The sequence below is a fragment of the Sarcophilus harrisii genome, chromosome 2 (genome assembly GCF_902635505.1).
Source record: "Sarcophilus harrisii chromosome 2, mSarHar1.11, whole genome shotgun sequence".
NCBI classification, from domain to species: Eukaryota; Metazoa; Chordata; class Mammalia; order Dasyuromorphia; family Dasyuridae; genus Sarcophilus; species Sarcophilus harrisii.
Genome location: NC_045427.1, coordinates 594,676,165 through 594,694,956, shown reverse-complemented (window position 1 = coordinate 594,694,956; position 18,792 = coordinate 594,676,165). Strand labels below are relative to the sequence as shown.

Here is an 18,792-nt window from a genome sequence, read left to right as displayed (position 1 = left end):
TTTCTTTTTTTTTTTTAATATATTAATATCTCTCTCTGGGTCACAACCCCAACTCCTCTTCATTTCACAGAAAGCAATGTTTGGGTAGGAATACTCAAAAAAGCCCAAAATATTTTCGGTCACAGATTTTGAGATGCAATGATAAAAATTAACTTGAATTACCAATAAACAAAGGTCAAACAAAGCCACTTCTATCTATCTGTCAGCCAATTTGTCAATTTTTTTCTCTCCTTTTTAGGAGGAAGATTGTATCTGGTCAGCACCCTAGCAACTGGTTGCAAGATGAAGCCTTTGGGTCAATCAGCCAGAAATATAGTCAGCACAATGCCAGAATGCCAAAAAAACATTTACTGGATTGACCAGGAATGCTATGTGTCTGCCCAGCTCATGTGTACATAAACATGCTTTTACAGAATAGATAATTGTTTTTAAAAATAAATGCCGTTTATACACAATATAACCTTATACTAGAAGAGTTAGGTTGTTAAGGTTCTACACAGTTCCATCTTTAGATATCTTATCTAAGTAATATTTAGTTACAGTCAATAGAAAGGACATTGACATCCAGAGGGACAGAGTGTTTCTCTGACAAAAACGGAACATTCTTATCAGTTTGACAGGTCAGATATATTATAATTAGATCTCATCAAGCTATTCACAAGCTACAACATTCTCTACCTTAACTCAGCTCTCTCAAAAATAGAGATCCTTCCCTATCTCTGAATATATACAAGAAATCTGCCAAACTCAGCTCCATACATTCCAGTGACCCATTGATTAGTAAGAAGGACAAATGTATCCCTGCCCATACAAAATGGCTTATGGAGAGGGAAATGGGATTTTAAAAGCTGAATAATCCCACTTTCCTGTAAAGATTTCTATAAATGGGATAACTAGAAGTAGAGGTAGGGATAATTGTGGATAGATCCTGGATTCCAGTCCTGCCTCAGTCACTTTGAGCAAGTCACTTCAATTCTTCCTGGGCTGGTGTCCTCTTCTATAAAATAGCCAATGGATGGTTAGAAGATATCCTGGATAACTGCTATGTTTCGTTCTAGTTCTGACATGTTAGGAGCTTCAGTTCTTTTATCACATATACAGAAGATGCCACTGACCTATTATCAGTAAGACATGAGCTTCAGATGGTTTGGGACTGGAATATATTTGTGTCAATCTAACTATAACCTCCTGGTGACAACTGAGCCCACAAACTTAATCTACTCAGCATTTCCTTACCTTTTTGACTTCCAACCAACTGAGCCAACTGGCCCCATAGATATCTATGGACCTATTTATCCAAACAATGATCATCTGTACTACTACTGAATAATAATGATAATAATAAAAATAATAGCTATCATTTATATAGTGCTTATTATGTAATAGACACTGTGTGAGTGCTTTACAATTATTATCTCATTTAATCCTCTCAATAACCCTGGGAGCTAGATATTATCATTACTCCCCATTTTATAAATGAGAAAATGGAGACAAATCAGTTAAATGACTTGTCTAGAATGATACAACAATTAAGTGTGTCAGGGAAGATTTGAATTGAGATCTTCTTGTCTCCAGACCTGAAGCTCTATCCACTGAGTCATCTAGCAACCTTTATAACCTACTTAGATATCTTTGAAGGCAAAATTGTCACTTAGGCAGTTAGGTAGCTCAGATAAAGCCCTAGAGCTTGAGTCAGGTAAACCACAGGGTCAAATCTGACCTCAAACACTTGAATGCTGTGTAACTCTGAGTATGGCATTTAACTTCTATCTGCCTCAGTTTCTTCAGCTGTTAAATGAGGAATTATAATTGCACCTACTTCTTAATATATATATATATATATATACGTATATAAATTCATAAATACATATATATAAAATAAAAGGGGAAAAAGGAGATATACAAATAATAAATATAAGAATAAAAGGAGATAATATTCATAGTGCTTTATGAATCTTAAAGTACTATATAAGTGCTATTATTGTTGTTGTTGCTATTATTATTATTATTATTATTAGGAGCTCTACAGTCAAATTCATAGATTGCAAGCTGAAAAAGACTGTAAAGGCCAGCTACTTTAATATCTTCATTTTACAGATGGAGAAACTGAGGACAAGAGAGTTTACATGACTTGTCCAGAGACACACAGATATTGTGGCAAGTCTTTTAATCCCCAAATTCATCACTCTTTCCCACCATACTGCACCATACAGGGGGGAGTATGTTGACTTTATATGTTCAAGATTCAATTGTGCCCTTGAAAGTCTGAAGACTGCTTGAGAAAGAAAAAAGTTGGTATTCTATGGAAGAGGCAACAAAATAAGGAGATATGCCTCACTTCTAATCCAGGTTAAGAAAACCAAATCTACTTCCTTATCCTTCACAATCTGATGTAGGCCTCCACCATCCACTGAAGCTTCTCTCTAACCAACAATTTCTAAGACTTGTTGATTGCTGAATATAATAGCCTTTCTCAGAAGGATTTACCTTTCATCTTTCTGTAGCTTTTAACATTTTAATAATCCCTTTTACATCCTTCTTTCCTTTCCTCAGAATCCTTTATTGAATCATTATGAATGTCCTCTGTTCTAGTCCCTTTACTCTCTCCACTCTTTCTCAATGATCTTATCAATTCCTATCAGTTCAATTGCTATTGTCTTACAGATGATACCCTTATCTCTGGGTCCATCACTGATCTCTTGCAAAGAGTTAGATGGGAAGAAAGACAGCCAACCCAACTTCCTCATTTTACAGAGCAAGGTATTGCCACATAGATGACTCATAGGCATGTTCAACTCAATATGTCTAAAACAGACTTCATTATCTTCTCCCTAAATCTGCCTCTCCTCCAGACTTTCTAGTCTCCATCATCCTTTTAGCTGCCCAGTTTCAAAACTTCAGAGTCATCCTCAATTCTTTCCATTGCCCTCAAACCCTCCATTTCCAGTTAGTTGCCAGTTATGTCTATTCTACTCCACAGTATCTTTCGCAACCATACCTTCCTCTCTACTAACATTCCAACCAACACTTCTATCTAGTTCATGTGTTCATCAGCTCTCAACAGAACCACTCAGTAATGAAGAGATTACAAAATTTCTTCAAGTTTTGTAGATTTCTTTCACAACTCTCCTTAATACAGCCTCCATGTGATCCAGACTAGCCTCCTGATGATTCCTTCAACTCACTTTAACATTTCCCACTTTCTTATCCAACTCTAGAATTCATTTGTTCCTCACATAGAGATTAGGTTGCTGGGCTTCCCTGAAAACTCAATTCAAGTGTCAAGTCCTCCATGAAGCCTTTTCAGATTCTTATGGTTGCTAGTGATTTTCCCTCCTTAAATCATCTTGAATTTATCTATTTCCATGGAAAACACGATTTCCTTGAAATGGGAATTTATTTTTGACTTGTGTCTTTCATCACCAGCACCTACCATAGTGCTTTCTACACAATGGAAACATAATAAACACCTATTGAATAGAAGGTAAATTAAATAGCAGTGCCAGCAATTTGTTTTTCTCCTACTGTGGCTAGGTTAGTAACATTCAGGCCAACTTGATTACTTCTTCCTTTCAATACAAAGCATGCTCCCTGGCCAAATATTGACAGGCTGCCATGCTGCCAGGAACAGAAAACAAGGCCTAGTGGATTTAACCCCTCATCTCCAAAATTTCTATCATAGGGCCCTACTGTCTTGATAAACTGTTGTCTCAGTCACCCACTACATTTAGACCCATCTTCAAATCACTTCTCAGCCAACAATTCTTCATCAACCATCATTCCATGCTTCATATCCTTGGCCTGTCCTTTTCCTTGTCCCCAATTAAATCACACAGAACCACAAGTAAATCAATTTTTATCATTATTCATGGAAAGGAAATAGCATCAACCTATTGGATTAAATGAAATCAATCTCACTCAACATCCCACCAATTTCCCAAAAGAAAATATATTCCCCATCCACCATAATGTTGTGAATGTATTGCCTCTCCCATTAGAATGTAAACTCCTTGAGGAAAAATATTTTTTCACTTTTTGAATTTGTAGTCCTAGCATTTAGCACCTTGTTGTTGTTGTTCACTCATGTCCAGTTCTCTGTGACCCTATTTGGGGTTTTCTTGGCAACAATACTGGATTGGCTTGCCATTTTCTTCTTTCTCTCATTTTATTAATAAGGAAATGAGGCAAGCCAGATTAAGTGACTTGCCCTGGATCACACAGCTAATGTCCAAATCATTTAAAACGCAGGTCCTCCTGACTCTAGGACCCAGCACTCTATCTACTGGGCCACCTAGTGTCCACTTAGCACCTAGTGAGCACTGAATTATTATTTGTTCATTTATTCATAAAATGCTACTGGCCTTGGAATCAGGAGGACCTGAGTTCAAATGTGACCTCAAACACTTAATACTTCCTAGCAGTGTGACCCTGGCAAAGCAAGTCACTTAATCCCAATTGCTTCAGCCAAAAAAAAAAAAATTATCCATTAAAAAAAACCATACAGTATTGGATCCAATTCCAGATAGTGTTATCAAAAGAGCACTGAACTTAGAACTGGGGTATCCTGGGTATAAACATTGGGTTTACCATTGACTAATCACATGATCTTCTGTTCTTCTTTCTTTTTAAAACTGAGAATATTACATGTTAGCTACTTATCACACAGAATCAATTAAAATTGTATACATAAAGTAAAATATTAATATTAGCTATCATAATTCTGTTCAGAAGGGTCTTGACACCTCCCACTTCCATTTTTTTCTTCATCATATACTGCTTCCATCTCTCTATCCAATGACATCTCCATGTTTGCATTTGACACCATGTGATGAAGTCCCCATAAAATGCTCACAGCCACAACCATGAGAGCAAGCAATCCAGGCAAACTGCCTATCCGTCTGCTTGGGAAAGATGGGCTTTGATATATGACATGATAGCACTTTTCTATCAATGGCACAGCAGTGCTCCACAAATGGAGGGAGAATAGGGGCTATAACTCACAAGAAGTGGAGCCAGGAGTGAATTATGAAAGTCATTCTCTGGCAACTGTAATTATTTTTCTCCTTATCCCCTGCACTATGGATCACAGGTTAAAGGAAGCTGAGACCAAATATAATAGGCAGAGAGCTTCTTCTGGAAGCAGACTTCAATTCAGCTCTCACTTGCCCTGTGGCCAGGCACTTCCACTGCAAACCAGAGATCCCTGTTTATGCCCATTAATAACCTCCTCCGTATTAATGAATTGTGCATACGGTGCCATCCATTAAGGCAGTGTTTGGAAAATTCTTTGTGCTCTTAAAGTCTTTTTTCTTTCCTCTGGGCACACATTATTGTTATTCAAACCATAAACATAGCAGAGTCAAGCATCTTGTCTTTTTTTTTCCGTCTTTCCATGAAAGGTCCAACAATAAAAGAACGTAATCATGAGACTCTATGTGCCAGTTTTAGGGAACCAATTTCTGAGACCTACCTGTTTAAAAGCATCAATGGAAAAAAAAAACTTAATCTCTTTTAGATGGCTATAGATCAAGAAAATGGGGGAGAACACAAAAATTATCAATAGACAGAAAAAAAAAGGCCTATTCCTCAGAAAGGGGTACAATTCCTTCTTTGGATTGGGAATGGGAGACATCTCAGAATAATAATAGCTAGCATTAATATAGCACTTTAAAGTTTACAAAGCACTTTACTAATGTTAATTCATTTGATCCTCACAAACCTAGAAGGTAAGTGTTATTATTATATGCATTTTACAAATGAAGAAATTAAGGCTAAAAGAGACTATGTCACTTGCCCAAGGCTCACATTGCTAGTTTTGTCTGAAGAAGGTTTTCCTGGTTATGAGTCTCACATGTTATCCTCTACAACACCTACAGATGTCAAAGGTATAAACAAGAGCTATCAAATCACAAAGAAAGAAAAAACTATTTTCAATCAGTTCAGAAAAAAAAAACACTGCATAAAGTCACAATGAGTAGAACATAAGGAAAAAACTTTTATCAAAAAGTGGAATGGGTTGCCTTAGGTAGTAATAGATCTGTAGATAGTATAGAAAGGAATCCTTTTGGGCTTGGAGTTGGCTTAGATGACCTCTGAGTTCCTTTCTAAATTCTAAAATTCTTGATCCTATAGTACAGCAATCTGATTTACTGAAAAATGGAAATGAGAACTCTAGTCAAGGCTAGAATGGCAGGAAGCTGAGTGTAGAGAAATTTGCTTCTAGAAATGTTATGAACTATCCCACATCTCCTGAAAATCTTGTTCATAGAAGGGTCAATTTTCCTCTGCAATATGTAAGACCCAGACATTTAAGAGTCATATTAGATTCCAGAGTTTCCCCTCTAAAAATAATATGATTAGATGAAGATGGCTGTCTACACAGCCAAAATAAAAATGAAGAATTGAAAGAATTTTCTACATAAATTAAAGAAAAAAATACATATCTTACTCTCAATTATTTGAATATTTTTTATAGAAGTATTTAAATGGTTTGACTTGGCTAAACGATTGTCTCAGTTCCTTCATTAGAGACAGCCTCTTGGGATTCAGTTTGTCAGTGCTAGTTTTGGCATTACTCCGATCCTGATTCCACTCTTAAATGTCTAGTTACAAGCCAACCTAGCCCTACCTAATGGGATAGATTGCTCAGAGGGAAGCTCTAATGAAATAAAAATAGTATCAGTTGATCTGATTAGAGTGTTTTAAGATTTGCTAAGAGTTATTTCAGTTTATTCTCATAACAACCTATGAGATAGGTACTATTCTTATCTCCTTTTTACAGATAAGGAAACTAAGTCACAAAGAGATAAGAGATTTGCCAGTGTCACATAGTAAGTACCTAAGGTGGAATTTGAACCCCGAGCTTTCTGACTTCAGGTCCACTGTTCTACCTTGTTTCTTAAAGGTCTCAAGTGAAACATTCCCTGAGCACACACAGTCAAACCTTGGTAAGACTGAGTTTCCTGAATCCCTTTAGCAATCTTCACTTAAGGATCCTTAGCTGATTTTCACTAGGGAACAGTTTGACTATCCAAACTGAGGAAGGACATGAGGACGGGAGAGAAAAGACAAAAGGTTAACCAGAACAACTGGTAAGGCTCCAGTATAAATTTAATCTTGTTCTTGACTTCTGTCACCATAGCCAGTCTGGTTACTTTAAGTCTGCCATTTTGCTCCCAAACTGAAAAAGATTAAATTTCCAAACAACACAGCCTGATGGATCTGGTAAATTTTGAGAGAGAATAGCAGCAGAATGGGAGAGTATGAGTCAAAGAGAAATGTCTATCACAGACTAGAACTGGTCCATGCATAGTCAAGGATCAGTTAGCCACACATTAATTATGTATTTTGCTTATTATTCACAAAGCCTTATCCTATTCCTTGGACTTGGAGCTAGAACAGACCTTAGAGATAATGTAGTACAGAACTTCATTTTAAAGATGAGAAAAATAAAGCCCAGAGAAGAAGCCCAAACTCACAAAGACAATAAATGATAGCGCTGAGGTTTGAATTCACCTCTGAGACTCCAGATTGAATGTTCTTTCCATTGGACCACACTGCTTCCCTTCTCAGTTGATATTGGCCAGAAAATGCAAATTAATCAAATTATCCTAAGGGACCAGGGTTTCATCATGGATTCCAAAGTCAAACAGAAATGAATTTTGGATTCTCTGCCCTTTCTATTTTCTGTACTACTTACTGTTCACCTCCATTAGCAAGGAAATAGAGAATGGATTATAAAAGCACTAGCAAGAAGCATTATAGGACTTTTTCCCACACGCATTAGTCCTAGCTAAAAGCAGTATGATAAAATAATAAAGGACTCAGTACAGTAGAAAGACATTGTACTAATAGTTAAGAGAACTAACGTTAAACTGTAATTCTAACACTTAATAGCTGTGTGACTAGAAGTAGCTTCAACTCAGTTTTCCTCACCTTTAAAATGGGAATAATACCACTTGCACTATTTGTTTCATGACTTTGTTATGAATAGAAAGTGTTTTTATAAACTAAAATTACTGTATGCATGGAAATTATTATTAGTGTTCTTCTTAATTCTGAACATGTTGATGGAACTTGGAAAAGTATTATTGCCTGAGGGTCCAGTAGCCTGAATCACCCCAGATTTCCAATCTACCTCATCTGTCCCTCAAAATTTGCTCTGTGGTTCCTTATGCCATGCCCCCCCCATTCTGAGGAATGGCAAATGTTCAGAGGTGGCCCCATCTTGTCAATACTAAAGTTTTTTCTCTAAATACCATGACCATGAAGACACGTTGATAGCAGCCCTAACCACCGAATGAGGGTTATAAATAAAAGAGAGTGACTCTACTTGACTAACGTCACACTGCTTAAAGCTGATATGAACATATGTTCATGTGTTCAGAAAGTTTTGTTGTTGATCTAGAAAGTCTCAGTTGTGTGTTGTTGGGGGGTTTTCAAAGCCTAGAATGTTTTCTATGTGGCATTTAGAATAGATAGGTAAGACGAGGCAAGATCTCTCTTCTATCATCTTCATGGTATCAGTTAACAAAATTAACAAAATGCTGAAGGCTCTGAGCTATCAGAGAATGGGCGGCTCCCCCCAAGGCTCAATCCCTTTCCACTTCTTACCCCTATGGAAGGGTTCCAGTGATACCTGCACCTTTTCCAGGTTCCTATTGGTTGTGGCAATGCCAAAAGGAAAGGGAGAGCATAGTAACTAGAAAAAAGGTGTTGGTAAATACAAGCCACAATCTAAAATGTCCTAACATTAGAAAAATATTTCTTCAAATTAAAAAAACCCAACTCCATCTAAGATGTTCACAGAGTCTCAAGGTTTGAAAGAGACTTCTAAGCTAACTGAGTCCAATTCATATCTCCACTATCTCCAGAGGCTGCCCATCCCACTAGCGGACAGTTCTTCCTGTTTGGAGCTTGCTTATGACAGAGGGAAGCATTCTAAAACCAAATACATATTTCCAAGTTAAAAAGTCAGCAAAAATGATGGTGAAATCAATGGAAAGAAGCTCTTTCAGTGCCAAGCTTTGAACATTTACTTCAACCCAGATAACCCATAACATCTTAGAGTTTAATCCTTTGATTTTTACCTAATTTCAATTCTCTAGAATGGAAATAAAAAAGAAGATGATGATGAGATTGAAAGAAAGGATAGATAATGAAAATTGGAAGAAATTCCTATTTTGCTATAATCATCTCTATGGATAAGGAAAAAGAATGTGTCAGAGAAAGAACTATTTCAAGGTCAAACTCCCTCTTGTCCCAAAGTCATATTCTCTCTTCCTAATGAGAAGGATTGAGTTCCCCTAATGTCAAGACAGTAGATAGAGTTTGTCAGGATAAGATTTCTGGAGCAGGATGGAGCCCCCATATGCTATCTTTTGGTACAAAATAAACAGTGAAGTACAAAGTAAAACTGAGTCCAATCAGCTAGAAAAGCAATCTGGTGTTGTGAAAAAAGCATCAGAATGCAAATCAAAAGACCTAGAATCAACTATAATGTTTATTTGTTTTTTATTATATGTATGGTCAAGAGTCCCAAGTCATTTTGAAATACACGATATTAATACAATTGTGAGTGAATTTTTATGACTGTGTTCCTCCTTCCTTCTCAAAAATAGAGGAAGCTACTTATAAGCTACTGAACAAACAGGGCTTTGAGAGAGACCAATCTTTCAAATGCCCTTCAGGGTGTTTACCAGAATTCTATTAGACCTGGGGTCAAATTGTGCTTCTAACTACATATATATTACATACACACACACATTTTGTTACTGTTCAGTCATTTTTCAGTCATGCCCAACTCTTTGTAACCCTATTTGGTGTTTTCTTGGCAAAGATACTGGATTTTTCACCATTTTTTTCTCTAGCTCACTTTAAAAAAGAGGAAAATGGCAAACAGCATCAAATTTGAACTCAAGAAGATAAATCTTCCTGACTCCAGGACCAGCTCTCTATCCACTGCACCCCTAATTGCTACCATATATATCCATAGCTAAAAATTTATTAATAGCTAGCATTTATATAGCTCTTTAAGATTTGCAAAGTGCTTTACAAATATTTTCTCATCTGACCTTCACAACAACCCAGAGAAATAGGTACTATTATTATCTTCATTTTTTGGATGAGGAACATGAGACAGACAAAAATTAAGTGACTCACCCAAATACACAGAGCTGGTAAATGTCTGTGGCTGTATTTGAACTCAGGTTTTCCTGACTTGGGATCCATTATGCTATCTGCTATGCTATCTAACTACCCTCATGGGTACTTAGATTTCTCTAAGTCTTAATTTCCTCATCTGTAAAATGGGAGTGTTAATACCTATAGCATTTATCCCATAGGACTGCTGAGAGGATTAAATAAGATTAAGGATAAAAAGCATACTTTGTATAAGTGTAAACACTACGAGCAGTGATTATTTATGTGGTGTTATAGAGACTTATTATTTATCATCATCATCATCAATAAAAATTGGTTGGGAAGTCCATTAGGGGAAACTAAAGTAATTCAGGAAAGAATTAGTGAGTGTGGCTTATAGTATATAAATTAGACCTGGCAATGGGCATTGAAATGAAAAACCAGGAAAATCTACTCACTATTCTTAGGTAGAATAGAGGTTAAAAGGATTAAATTCCTACTTGTTGGGGGAAGTCTGAGAGAACAAGAGGAAGTGGGTAGAATGAGTAATAAAATAGTCACAGCGCAAACCCCACAAGTACCACAAAACAATTGAGTATTAAATATTTGGACATTATTTAGGATATAACTACCAAGCTCATATATTTTCAACCACACGGAAATTCTTGGACTCTGACAGTGTTTTTTTTTTTTTTTGCAAAGGTTTCTAGGGCATATGTGAAAATAATCACCAAGGACAAAAGCAATTGATCTGTGTGGGTGTCTTTTCCCCCTGTTCATTTGCTGGTGCCAGTGCACAAGTCCAGCTTTCCAGTCCACCCAGTGAGTCAGATCACTTGGGTAGGCTATCTGATGGCAAATGTCATTAGTGCCAATAGCAGCCCTGTGCCCCACCCCACAGAAATTGTTAGCTTTCTGGTCCCCTCATTCTTAGACATTGATCAAAAAGATTCAGCTACAGCCTTAGCAGACCCATCACTTCTTCAATTTATAAGTCAAACCGAGGGGAATTTTGTTGGATGGCATGATGAGGTCCACGTTTACATATAGGTAGATTAGACAATACCCCTGGGAGTGATACAAAAAAACTGGGCTCTGGATTCTCAAAGATTATACTAATGAAAAGTAGATCATAAGCAATTTTAATGAAAAATCACAGTTCTTTAAAAATATGAATGAAAAACAAAGATATTTCCTCTTTTTATTTTTACCTATCTTCTTCAATGTCTAACCCAACAATAAATTGCAGTCTGAAATCCACCAACAGAAAAAATTATCTTTTTAAGTTAAGACACTATATGTCTCTACTACTTCACTTTTAAAAGGTTCCAGTCCTTAGGAGAATAACAGGGACATCTTAGTGTTAATGTACTGAGTCACCTAGCTAGAACTGAAACAACAAGAAAGACAGATTTAATGAATGGAAGTTCTACCCAAAATGGACAACCTGGGTTGGAAAATGCATTCAATTCCCTGAACTATCAGTGGGGTCACTTGAGTAATCAAAGAAAAATACAAGGTCAGTAGATACTTAGGAGTAGGATGATGAACAAATCCAGACTCAGGAAGGAAATGGATATAGGAAGTGGAAGATCCCCCAAAAGGGCCCTATCTACTCCATGTTTTAACCAGGATCAATCTTGATTCATCTCCTTCAAGGCACTATCTCCTCTCTGAAATCTTTATTAATTCTTGATCTAAGGTCAATAAGTCATTTCCCCTCTTGGGACCTCATTTTCCTTATCTATAAAATTAAAAGACTGAATTAGATTATCTCTAAATTCCCTCCATGATTCTGAATGTCTCCAATTTTGCCAGAAACTAACCCTGAAGCTCTAAGTGTTCGCTTCCTTCTGATGCTTTTCAAGAGCACCTTAAACATTTCTTTTGTCCACATCACTCCTTGTCTTGCATTTTATTTGTATCTGTTCATGTCATCTCCTTCTCCCTTTGTCAAATAGGGCAGAGCAATGTAGGCTATTTTTGTTACCATTAGGCATTTAATGAGTATGGCGGCATTCTTGTTGACATATAATCCATCTACATCAGGACTGACCAATTTCACATGAACCATATTCAACAAACATTTTTGTAAGTACCTGCTATGTTAAGTACTGTACCCTGCAGTAATTCAGATATAGTCCCTATTCTCATAGAATTTACAGCTTATTAAAGAGATAGGATGGAGACACAAATAACTATAGTACATAATGCAGAAGAGACTTAGTTACAAGCAAAATGCTCATGTAAAATCCAAGGGAGGAAAAAATTATGATCAGTGAGGGGAGAATCCTGGAGGAGGAGGCATTTCAGTTCAGTTGTAATGGTTGGAAAACTGGGAATTTCTTCTCTTTTTCAATTTAAAAAAAAAAACCTCAGAGGTCTGCTGATGCCATTGACAAATTCTAAGCATGTACCCATTTTGGTGGGATCCAAAAATAACTAGGGAGTATGGTGAGTAAATTGATATATTTAGAGTCAAGAAGACCTGAATTCAAATCCTGTCTCAGACACATATTGGTTATATGATCCTGGTCAAGTCGCTTAAACATTTGGCCTATAATCCTTCCTGACCCAGAAGGCCGATATAGACCCTGCATTCTATATAAACCTTGACCTGTTCCCCACTTTCCTTCTGTACTTTGAGTAGCCAGATGCCTACACTGTTTCTATCATATAAAGTAAATACAGTATCTAGCTCTGACTTCTTACAAATTTTTCCTCAACATTTGAGATATTTGCAAAAGCTCTTAACACAGTGTCTAGCACATGGTAGATACTATATAAATGCTTATTTCCTTCCTTCTTCCCTCCTTTTTTTTCCTTTTCCCTTTTTCAAGAGCAAGTTGGCTTTCTATTGAAATATCCCTGACTTTACCTTTACAAAAATCCCTTGACTCATTTTTTTGAAAATTAGAATCACCTCTCAGAGGGTTTTAGGAGTCTTTATTTAATATCCAGATCATACTAATACACTAATATACAAGCCAGGTCAAAGATGACTTGGAGGGGTTACTATTAAATGCCCCTCTTCCATATTTGCTTCTTCTTCCTATGGTAACTAAAACTTTAGCATTAGAGAATTGGTCCTTTGGGTTAAGATGATACTATTCCAAGTATTCTCTTTAAAAAAAACACCCCAGGGACAGGTCATACATTAAATAGAAGGACATAGCAAAAAGAGATAGCAAAACATCCTAGTTTAATGACCCTGGGCAAAGGCCCAAAGCACCTCATTTGGGATGTGAGGTCAATAAGTCACTTCCCCTCAGTGGAACTCATTTTCCTTATCTGTTAAATTAAAAGACTGAACAAGATGACCTTTTAAGTATCCTTCCATGCTAAGACTCATGATTCAGAGTATCTCCAGTTTTGCCAAGGGCCACATCAGCTACCGCCAAAAACATTCACATACATTGCTATTTAAATTTATAGTGACCCTACTTTTTTTTCCAACTTATATAACACTAATTAAATATGTTTTTTAAAATGTCTAAGGCTTTTGCTGAAACCCTATCCCCATTGCTTTTATTTGGTTAGGAAAACCAGGATTTCCCAGCCTGGTGTACATACATATATTCCTCCCTAACGAGGTATAAGAAACATATTAAAGAAACGTAGGGAATATTTGATAAATAATTATATTATATTGTTGAAAGTGATCAATCTATTTCTTTACATGCCTGTGCATGGTAAATGGCAGAATTTACTTCCTCTCATATTTAATAGGAGGTACAGGTAAACCAAGGGGCACAGAAACAGAAAAAAGTTAGGAATTCCTGCAATAGCAATCTATCTTACTTAGATCAGATGACATTTATAGCATAGCTTTCAAGGACTCTGATGGCAAAGGAAGAGAATGTATCACCCCACATCTCTATGCCCAGCTGTGCCCAACAGCCCCAAATGTCTCTAGCTGCCTACTGGCCAAGAAGGATAAATAGGATGCCAAAATACTCCCAGTTCATAGGACAAAAGAAGGGAGAATCTGCTAAGAAAAAAAAAAGTCTTTCCTAATGTTCCTTCCTGACCATTCCTTTTTCTACCCCAATGAATTAGTGAACTCTTCCACTCAATACTCAATATAGTTCCAACTGGAATCAGCAGATCCATTAACATTAACAAAAATTTCCTCTAGCCCTTCACTACAGACCATTTTGCCCTTAAAATGTGCATTTCTGAAATACACCTGAAACCTGTTACTTCCTGGTGGCAAATGCTTTAGCCATGATGCAATAGATACCCAAAGGATAAGTTGCAAATCTAAAACATCTAGTGATTTTTATTCTGCTTATGTGAATGCAGTCTCCATGGCACGCTGGAGTCTATGCCAGGCAAAGGCTATATGAGGTATCCATTGATTCCAAGTACAGTCACCATCATTTTGAAAGGCTATAGCTAAAAATAAGAAGAATAATTCCAATATGATCGACACCATTATTATAACATCATAAAGCATAAAAATAGCTCTTTTATATTGTGCTTTATAGTTACAAAGCACTTTACATACTTCCCTAATTTGTTTTTTACAATAACCCTGAGAGGTGAGTAGTTTTCAATATTCTTAACCCTATTTTATCCAAAAGGAAGTTGAAATTCAGTGAAGTTAAATCAGTTGTCCAACTGGGAAATGACAGTAGGGACATGACAGGGGGAAAAATGATAGACTAAGAAGCGACAATGGGGACCAGTTCCAAACTCTGTGTAATTTCTTGCTACTGCATTGTCCCCTATTCCAGTGACTCAAATGAGAATCTTAGATCCTGGACTCATCACCACTGACCAGCCTCCAAAGTATTGGTCTAAATTTTCTTGTTGCCTTGCCACTGGTCAAGGGTGTTTTATAGCTCACTTTCACCTGGATTTCCCAACTTAACTCAAAAATAGAATCTAGTGTATGAGGAAAATGCCTTTCCTCAAATAGTCTTAACACTAAAAGAAAAAACTTTAAAGACTCTAGAACTCAGATTATTTCAATGATTAGAAAAAGAGGCCTGAAGGTAAAGATGGCTACTTACTTCTAATAACAATAACAATAGTAATAATAATAATAAAATGCTTTCCATAACTTTCCAAGTGCCTTCTCAATTGGGGAGGGAGGGAAAGAAAGGAGAGAATCTAGCTCTCAAAGTTTTAAAAACAAATATTAAAAATTGTTTTACATGTAACTAGGAAAAGTAAAATATTAAGTAGTAATAATAATAATAATAAATAATCATGATAGCTAACATTTATAAGGTGCTTAGTAGGTGCCACAATGCTATAGTAAGCACTTTATAATTATTATCTCATTTCATTTTTGTAACCAATTTAAGAAGTTTTACAGATGAGGAAACTGAGTCAACAGAATTTATGTGAAATGCCCAGAGTCATGTATCTAGAAAATATCTGAGATCAGATTTGGGCTCAGATCTTCCTGATTCCAAGGCCCTCATGCTATCCACCATGTCTATAAGTGATAGACTTAAAATGCATATTTAATCATTCATTTTTGCACATGGTCAGTGTGAGAATTTGTTTTGTTGAATTATGCATATTTGTTATGAATTTTTCTTTTTTTTAATTGTTCAACTGGAGGGAGTAAAAAGAAAAGATATTAAATGCTTGTTAACTAAATAATTTTAAAAGTTAAAAAATAAGATAAAATATCTTGCTTTTTTCCTACAAAGGATTAGCGCATATTTTGCTTGAAATGGACTAGATTCAATTTTAAAAGAAGATATGCACACACAGAGACACACACATACACACACACATCCTCCCCGTGCTTCTGAGGAACAAAGCCAACTTCACAGATAGATAGTATAGGTAGGAGACTTCAGAGTATGATGTGAGGGGAGATGAAAAGACTTCCTTGCCCATAAAAATTTCCCCTATTCATTAATAGTAATCCTACTCCATATTTCTCTCTTAAAATGGCAACTATGCCTAATAGGACTAAAACATTGAGTCTTTTGTACTTAGTGTTAATAAATGTAGCAGTCTATTCACTTGGTGAAAGGCAGGAGACACCTCCAGGCATGAGAACACATGGCCTTCAGAAGTAGAAGAAGCATGAAGAATCAATTTAATTCGATCAACATGTAGAAGTACCTAATATGTGCCAGGCACTATGAATTTCATAGTCAGAAAGTCTAACCTAATCTATGCCTAAAATAAAATTTCCTCTACAGCATCCCCAACAAGTGGCCATTTAGCTTTTATTATAAAACCTCTAGGGAGGGGGAAGCCACAACCTTCTCATTCAGTTCATTCTACTTTTGGATAGCTCTCATTCTTAGGAAGTTTTTCCTAGTATCCAGTCTAAATCTGCCTCTTGGCAACTTCTATCAGCTGCTCCTAATTCTGGCCTCAGGGGCCCAAATAGGATAAATCTAAATCCTTTTCCAGGTAGTACCTTTTCAAATACTTGAAGGACATTAAAATAGGAGAAAAAAATCGCTGACTGAAGCACATTGCCATGGACCAGTCCCACAGAGCAGTATAGATTTATTCTAAGGACAAAAGAGACAGTTTGCGAAGTATATGAAGGGACAGCCTAGGTATGGAGAACATTCTAGTTTTCCCTCTGCAATGAACTACCAATGTGATTCTAGAAGGGGCTACCCAATATTGGAAAAGGGAGTTCCCTCATCGGAAAATTCCCTAAACCAATGAAATTATAGTTCTAAGCCCCAGTCCAGATCTCCAAAAAACAAGACGTATGCATGGGATAAAGATTATAGATCAGCAGCATCTCCATTCAGGGTCATTTGCTTGGCTCAATGTGGCCACAATATAGGAAGAAAGAAAAAATGGTTGTTAAATAGCAGTGGAAATAGCACTGGCTTTAGAGACAAAGAATTTGTATTCAAAGCCCTGCCTCTGATGCTTACTGGGTAACCTTGAAAAAATCACTTAAAATCCCTAGTGGTCAGTTTCCTTCTCCATGAGGAGAATGAACCAGAAGACTTCTGAGGTCATTTTCAGCTTCAGCTCTATGGTCCTATGAAGTGAAATCAATTAAATCAGGTGCCAGGAACCTAGAAGGACTGGACCTAAATAGCCAGGAAGCTAGACCAGTAACCACCAAAGACCATCCTCATGCATCACTTTTCCACTAGTTTCCTATACCCATCGGAAACTTAAGGAATTAAAAAAAAAAAAAAGAAAAAAAAAAAAGCAAAGCTATCCTAGCCACAAAAACTTCACCCTTCTGCTAATAGCAACAACCACTAGATATACAAATCCTACTTTCAAAACTGCAATGTCTTGGAACCTATAGACTGAATCTGTTACAGGTAGAGAAACTTTCAAAGAAGCAAAAAAAGAATGGCCAATGTTTTATGAAGAAAAAATAAAGTTTGCTTTTTTTAAAGGAATACTTTTGAGAAATACTCAGGGGCATGTTTACAGACCAGTAGGTAAGGAAGGTATGGCCAAATGAGGCTGATCTCAAGACAAATTCTATCAAACTAGAGTGGGGCATGGAACAGAGGTGGGGGGTTAGGCGTACTGGAAGATAGGGACTAACCAAGAAATTGAAGTAATCTGTGGTGGAGAATCCCATGTCAAGACTGGCAAGGACTGGGTTCTAATCCAAGCTCTTTCTTCTATTAGCTATGGACCTGGAAGGCATTTAAACCCTCTGAGTCTCTATTTCTTTATCTATTAAATGAAGATAACAATATCTGCCCTGCTTTTCTCACAGGATTAAGAGGAAGCTTTATTGAAAGAATAATATATAAGAAGAAAAAGAAGCACATTACAATAGAAAAGATATGGGTCAATTCTAAGTGATTCATGATGGAAAATACTGACCACATCCAAAGAAAAAACTAAGGAGTCTGAATGAAGATCAAAGAAAATGATTTTTACTTTTTTTGGTTGTTTTCTGTTTTTTTTTCTTCTTGTGATTTTTCCCTTTGTTCTGACTCTTCTTTCACAACATGAGTAATGTAGAAATATGCTTAACATGATTGTACATGTATTGCTTATTGTCTTGAGGAGAGTGGAGGGAAAAAAAGAAGGGAGGACAAACTTGGAACTCAAAATTGTATAAAGATGAATGTTAAAACTATCTTTGCTTGAATTGTGGGTAAAAAGAAAGTATTAGAGAGAGAGAGAGAAAGAAAAAGAGAGAGAGAGAAAAGGAAGGAAGGAAAAAAGGAAGGAAGGAAGGAAGGAAGGAAGGAAGGAAGGAAGGAAGGAAGGAAGGAAGGAAGGAAGGAAGGAAGGAAAGAAGGAAGGAAGAAAAAGAGAGAAGAAAGCAAGCAAGGAAGGAAGGACAAATCATTAGACTAGATTCAAATGCAAACTCTGATAACTATTAGCCCTAATCCTGTGACTCAAATTACTCAGATTCTCAGCTCAGTTTCCTCATCTATAAAATAGGAACAATAATATTTGCACTATCTACTGCTGAGAGTTGTTGTGAGAAAAGTGCTTTGTAAATCTCAGGTTGCTATATAAATGTGGGCTCTTATAGAAAAGCAATATGGAATCCTCTTCTTGGGCAGCTAATGAATTACTGGATTATAAAATAAGAATATTTGACTGTTAACAAAGTTAACGGCCATAATCATCTATGCTGACAAAGCATACCTAAAATCCTGAAGAGGGATAGGATGTCACACCTAGAATTCTGATAACAAAAGAAGTTCTCTTGGATGG

General features: G+C 36.5%; 1 protein-coding gene across 3 annotated transcripts in view; it reads right to left on the bottom strand.

The window, feature by feature from the left end:
* The window catches only part of DRGX (dorsal root ganglia homeobox), a 46,133-nt gene that overhangs the window by 15,952 nt on the left and 11,389 nt on the right, over positions 1–18,792 (bottom strand). The window lies entirely within an intron of this gene.